Source organism: Bos taurus, chromosome 26, assembly GCF_002263795.3.
Source record: "Bos taurus isolate L1 Dominette 01449 registration number 42190680 breed Hereford chromosome 26, ARS-UCD2.0, whole genome shotgun sequence".
Classification (NCBI taxonomy): Eukaryota; Metazoa; Chordata; class Mammalia; order Artiodactyla; family Bovidae; genus Bos; species Bos taurus.
Window position 1 is genome coordinate 25,076,930 of NC_037353.1, and position 7,293 is coordinate 25,084,222.

A 7,293-nucleotide genomic window follows, 5' to 3' on the forward strand; every position below is an offset into this window, starting at 1 on the left:
TTTTTTAAAGCATGATTTCTTTTGCCTTTCTGAACTTCATCTGATACGTTATGACAGCTTAGTCAAGGCCATATGTAATGAAGCTTATCTCCTTCATTTTTTAAATCTCCTTAGTAGGTTTTTATTTTTATTGTGGTAAAATTAACCTGACACCGACTTACGATTTTAACCATTGTTAAGTGTACAGTTCCGTGACTTTAAGTGCATTCACATTGTTCTGCAGCCATTACCATCATCCATCTGCAGAATTTTTTCATTTTCCCCAGCTTAAACTCTGTACCCTTGACATGCTAACTGTTGGTTTCCCCCTTTTACTGGATTTGAGATACCTGAGGAAATATCTCAAGTATATAGAAAGCTGACTTGGGAGGGTATTTAAATAGAATCCTAGACCTCCCCTTCATAGATTTTGACCCTGCAGGTCTAGAGGGAGATCTGTGAGCCTGAGTTCCTGTGATTCTGATACAGGAGGCCTGTGGATCTTAAAGTCTGAGGATGTTCAATTAATCCTGATCCATCCACTGACACCCCCCAGCCCTAAGAACCCCCTTCCACCTAACACTCTTCCTTGATTAGTGAGTAATCCCTTCCTGGGCAAGGGATCCAGGGTTATGATTCCTCTCTCTTCTCTCTAGACGCTCCTTGGTTTCTTTCTGGACACATAAGGAATGTCAACTTCTGAAGCTGTGAAATATTTATCCTCTCTTCTCTCTCCTTTACAACCACTTTGCTGCAAGGCTGTCTTTTTGACAGCCCCTGGAGAGCTGTAGTATGGGATAACTTAAGAGGACTTAAGTATTTCTATTGACTAAAATTTGGGATAATTCTAGGAAAACCGGAGCTCCTTGAGTACACGTGTATGGATACAGATGTTCACATTTATATATCTACTCTGTTCAGTCACTGGTTCTCAGAGTGGGGTCCCTGGCCCAGCAGCTTGAGTGTCACCTAGGAGACTGCTGCAAGTGCAAGTTCTTGGGCCTCATGCCTGACCTACTGAAACACTGGCATGAAACCTGGAAACCTATGTTTGAACCAGTCCTCCAAATGGCTCTGATGTGTGAGAACTGCTGCTTTAAATGCATTGTCTAATTGAACCCTCACAAGAACATAGAGAGAACCTCTACCCAAGAAAAGACAAGGAAACTTAGCAAGGCTAAAGATAAGAGGGTTGACTATATCCCCTCAAAAATCCCGGTGCCAGCAGATCTGGAGACTCTGGGGGTCCTGGGAAGGGTACTCTTTTACAGCTCCTTGCATTTCTAGCCAGCAACTGCTACCTAGAGAGAAAGGATCCCAGGCTTTTGCAAATACAAAGGACAAAGAGGGCAGAGCTTGCAGATGGGAGTAAAAGGCTTGGTGTCAGGGGGCTGTCTGTGCAAAAAGCAGCCAGGAAGCATCTTTGCACACAATTTCCCCTGTCCCGCATTTAGCCGACTGGCCCACTCCAGAGGGAAACCTTGGCTTCCTTTGGCGTCAGCAGCTGGCTGTGCTCTGCAGGAGGTGGGGAAGTGTCATCACTCAGGGCAGCGTGAGGGGGGCACAGGAGGCCAGCTGTTGGCTCTGGACCTGCAAAGATTGGTGCCATTTGGTCTCGGCTGTTGCTTCCCATGACCCCAGGGAACTGCTGCACTCGCAGCTTGTAAGCCAGCTGTTTGGGGCGCCTCTGAACAAGCGTAAAGTCCTCAATAGCTGTTTTTCTTATTCCTTTAAAGTTTGCTTTGATTAGCATGAAGTTTGCTAATGGAAAATCAACGTGTCTTTCTGACTCTGGATCTGGCAGCAAGGCTGCGGGCATTGGACTGTTGTCTTCCATTTTCTCCTGGTCCAACCTGAGGTTCAGATGAGCAGGGATGAACTCACCCACCAATTCTCAGGGGCTTCTGCTCTAGGCTGGGTAAGGTTCTACGGGGTAGGGACACAGTATGCAGACAGATCCTCCCCTCATGGAACTTGCCTTCTAGAGGCAGAGACTTCCTTGTTTATTTGTGATAGATGGTATGAAGATAGTGAGACAGAGAGATATGGTATCATGTGTCCATTGCTGTGTGATGTGTCATCCTAAGACTTTGGTTTAGAGCAATACTTATTCAGGTGAAAGCGTTAGTTGCTCAGTCATGTCTGACTCTTTGAGATCCTGTGGACTATAGCCTATCAGGGTCCTCTGTCCATGGAATTCTCCAGGCAAGAATACTGGAGTGGGTAGCTATTCGCTTTTCTAGGGGATCTTCCCAACCTAAGGATCAGACCTGGGTCTTTTGCATTGAAGGCAGACTCTTTACTGTCTGAGCTATTAGGGAAGCCCTATCAGGACTGAACTCATCAGGGTGGCTCTTTTGCTTAGCTTACTGATAGTCCCTGTGTGTGACTGCATTTGGTTGACAGGTTGGCCATGTCTGGCATTAGCTAGATCAGCTGCCTGCTCGCCCGCTCACCATGTGGCTTCAGGCCATCTCCTGCCTGTGGCTTCTCCATCTAGGATATCTAGGAAGAGGCCTGGATTTCTTACACAGGGGCTCCAGCCTTCCACGAGCACAGAAGCAGAAGCTGTCAGGCCCTCTTAAGGCACAGCATCACCTCTGCCACATTCTTTGGTTAAAACAAGTCACAGGACCAGCCTAGATTGAAGGGAATATGACTGTAGAAGGTACAGGTACCTGGAGGCATGGTGGACTGGGAACCATCATTTAAAGGGCTATCCCAGAGACCGAGATGAGATGGTGTGGGGGTCACACAGATGAGGTGCACGTGGGGATGGTAGGTGGGCTGGTGGGGGCAGCCCTCTCTGAAGAAGAGAGCTTTGGACTGAGGCAAAGGTCTGAGGGATGAGCATTCTGGTCAGCACAGTATGACTTTCTCTACCATAAAAGTGCCCTCCTCACCTTATGCTCCCCAAATGGAGCTGTGTGAAGACCCCCTTTATTGACAGGGATGGGAAAACGGATGGAAGGAACTGGAGGGAGGAAAATGAGGTGCTTCACAGTCATGGAGCCAGTCATGAGTCAGCCAGGGGGGACCAGGAGACTAGGACTGAGGGAACGGCCTGGGGACAACATCCCAGCTGGCTTCCTGAGCGCTTCTAGAACGGATGAATGGAACATGGGGCGTCGGCTCTGAAGAAGTTCTCTGCATTCTTTTGGAGGCACCAATGTTGTGGCAGCAGCTGTTGCTTTGCTTCTTGGGAGGGGAGACCTCTGTGGAAGGTTTGGGAATCGTTTTCAAATGTCAAGTGTCTTGACAGGTGTCTGAAAACAGCTCTTAGGGCTTTTTTTTTTTTTTTTTTTGTAATAGTACAGATAGAATGAAAAAGGATTGAACCAGTTTTTCTCTGAGTATGATCCACAGACCAGCTGCCCCAGAATCCCTGGTGAGCTTGTTAAAATGCAAATTCTCAGTCCCAATTTCAGACAGATTGATCAGAATCTGTGGGAGATAGACCCTAGGACTGCACGTTTTATAGACAACTCCCCCCACCCACAATGATTCACATGTTCATAAAGGCTCAAGAAGCACTGCTTTAAACTTCCATGACCACAGACAGTTACAAGTGAATCGCTTGGAAATGACATAGAGAATCATTCTTTGAACTCCAGCTCAAACGTTACCTCCTCCAAGAAGCCTTTCCCAAATTCCTTGAGATGAACCTGCTCGCACGGGTACTGGGGTGCTTAGTGCGCATCTTTGAGATGGTCTGGTGGCCCATCCTTTACTCTTGGCAAATCAAGAGCTCTTGTTGGTGGGAACAAAAGTTAGAAGGCTACAGGGGGGGTTGTCCTAATTTGTTAAGAAAAGGCCTCCTTCCCTACTCATGAAAGTGGGTCTTACAAGCAATTTCCTGGGCTCTACCTCCTGGTTCAGTTGGTCCTGGGAAGGAGTCCAAGAACTTCGTGCACTAGAGAATACTTCGTGCAATCCACTCCATCTATGAATGAAGACTTGAGTACCTAAGAGGCAAGGTGACTAACTCAAGGGCTCAAGGCCAGCTCGGAGTGGTACCCAGGTTTTCAGAGTCCCCGTCCAGTGCTTATTCTTCACATCCCAAGCTGACTTCTTCCTTCAGGTAATGGACATTTTGGTTTCATTTAGAAATTAAACCCTGACCATTTTCCTGCTCTCCTCCCATCTCACTGTGCGGTGTGGAAGGAAATTCGCACCTGAAGCAGCTCTTCCTTTGCTGTCCTCACTCAGGCCAAGCTGGGCGCAGAGGCAGGGCTTCTGCTGGAAGTGTCCTGAAGAGCACCTGGTCCCCCAGCTCCAGCAGGGACAGGCTTCCTCTGCCCCAGACCACCCCACTTCATTTTTCAGCCTGCAAATCCCATTTGGTGAACATCCCCTGGGGCTCCTTGCAATGAAGGTCAATGGCTGCTAAGGGTGCCTCCCTCTTCTTTGTGGGCAGCAAAGGGCTTGGGGTGGGATTTGCATATTGCTAATTACCTTTGATTCCAACTTCGGAGAAAAATCATTGATCCGTTTATAACTTACAGTAATTTGCAAAGCAATTACCTTCTGGCATCTTCTTTCTTGCTAAAAATGTGTCATTATTTTTTTCTTTGAGAGAAAACTGATCTGGGTGTTATCCACGAAGGACCAGGCTCTCTGGTGCCTGAAAATCCTGCCAGGCTGGAACCTCATAACCTTTAAATCTCATTGGGCACCCACACATAGTAGGTGTGCAATCAGTCACTGGCTGAAAGAAGTGATTAGAAACACTGTGGGGATCTGCCGGACCATAGGACCTTCCTGTCTCCTCTGATGGGTGGTGCAGCGGGGCAGGATAGAGCCCCTGGGAGCAGACTGTCCAGGTTGGAATCCCGTCTCTCCTCTTCACTGCCTTTGTGACTTTGGACAGACATAGCTTTCTGTACTGGGCATTTCTTGAAATGGAAAGGCTAGCACTACCTTGCTCCCTAGATTTGACATAAAGATCGAATGAGATGATGTGGGTAGTGTACCCGGTCCATGGTAAATGTTAAATTAATGTTAGTGATGACCTTTTCTTGGTTTGACGAGTTGTTCGTTCTGATTCGATAGGTGAATTGTCATTTTCCGACTGGACACCCAGCAGACAAAAGAAAGGCTCTCTGGTGTGGACCGAGCATGTTGGCAGACAGAGGGCAGTGAAGTTTTCTGCATGCATGGTGGGAGGCTCTCATGGTGGGGGATAGGCTCTGCCAACCTGCCTGAAGGAATCTGAGTGGTGGGAAAACAGGGGTACCAGAGGGTGTGAATCTGGGGAAATGGGACTTAGTGGAAAGAGTCATAGATGTGGGAGTCAAAAGTCCTGTGTTTGAGTGATGGTTTTGCACTTACTTTGTGATCTTGGGCAAATCACTCCACATCTCTGAGCCTCAGAGGGAAGATAAGCATCCCAGTGCCAGTCTTACAACCAGGGCCAGGATTAGAGTAAGGAGAGTCAGGTTTGTACCTTGGGTGCAAAATTTAAGCAGGAAGGGCACCAAAACCTCAGTAATCAAGATGAATAATATTTTAATGTAACATTAAAAAAAAAACCCTAACCTGGGAAGAGACAGTCTTGCTTGAACTCATCAAATAATGGAAAAAGAATATCCATCTCCAAATGTGGCACTCCACCAGAGACTGCATGGTCCCTTACTCATCTGACAAGGGTGGTGTGGCGAGCAGAGCAGGGACACAGACCCAGGTGTCCCTGGGTCTGAAATCCACAATACTGTGACAGTGCTTCCCTCCTTTCATCATCCTACTCGTTATGCAAGAGAATTGAGTGTAACATGTTTCTTCTGATAAACCACCTGGAGGGGGGACGTCTCTCTAACTATTCAACACTTTGCATCACTCTCAGCACCGAGCAATGTCTTGCATATGGCACATACTAAATAAGAACAAATCAATGAATCCTCCTTCTAATTTTGAACTCTTTGGTCTGCTTGACTAATTCCATCTTATTCACTCATCTTAATAAATTTAATAAAGATAAAGGGAACCCAACCAGTGCATCCCATTCTGCTCATTTAGACAGCCCTGAGTGGGCAGGGGGAACATGATCCTCTCTTGAGCCTCCCTGTGTGGAAAGTGAAAGTCAAGTCGCTCAGTTGTGTCTGACTCTTTGCGAGCCTGTGGACTGTAGCCCGCCAGGCTCCTCTGTCCATGGGATTCTCCAGGCAAAAATACTGGAGTGGGTTGCCATTTCCTTTTCCAGGGGATCTTCCCAACCCAGGGATTGAACCTGGGTCTCCTGCATTGCAGGCAGACGCGTCATCCTCTGAGCCACCAGGGAAGAACTTCTATCTAGAGAAGTAGTTCTCACAGCATGGCTGGCACCCAAGGGCAGCATTAGTGCCACCTGAGAAAGTTCTTGGGCCCCATCTCAGGGTCTACTGAACCAGGAGGTAGGGCCCAGGAAATTATGAGTGAGATCCACTTTCATGAGTTGGGAAGGAGGCCTTTTCTCTCCAGATTAGGTCAACATCCCTGTAGCCTTCTGATGCTTTTGGTTTGTAGGGAAAGTGTCTATTTTCTAAGGATTTACAAATGACTCCCTCTATCTTTCTGGCCTCTTGGACACCTCCCGCCCTTCCCACCCTAGTTAGTGTGTAGAATTTGTAACTTGCTTTTCTTTTTTCTTATCTTGATAGTATGGACATCCTTCCAAGTCAGTATTTATAGATTGATCTCATTCTTTTATTTTTAACAATTCATATAATTAAGATTCATACAATTTTCACACAACAGTAGGATGCAAATTCTATTCAAGTCCCCATAGACTATAAACTAGGAGACAATGGAACACATCCAGGGACATAAAACAAGGTGCAAACATTTCATGGTCTAAAGGTATTGAAATCATACAGAATCTGTTCTCTTATCACCATGGAATTATGTTAGAAATCAGTATCAAAAGATATTTGAAAATAGCCCATATATTTTCAAGTGCAATGTGATGTTTACCAAGAGAGATCTTTGACTTAGCCATTGAAAACCTCAGTAAAGTTGGAAGACTGAAAAAACAGAGGGTGATTGCAGAGAAAAAAACATTAAATGAGAAATTAATATCAAAGATAGTTAAAAAGCCCCATGTATTTGGAAATTAAATGTCCACTGTTAAATGATGGGTGTATCTAAGAAGCCATAACAAGGTACATATTTGTAATGGAATGAAAACGAACAGAGAATCTACCAGAATTTGTTGCATTTGAAGCTGCTCAATGCAGCTGAATACAATGTGGAATCTTGAATAAGGTATGAAAACAAATAACTGACACGCATAAAATTTTGTGAAATTTGAGCAAAATCTGTACTTTAGTTAATACTGTT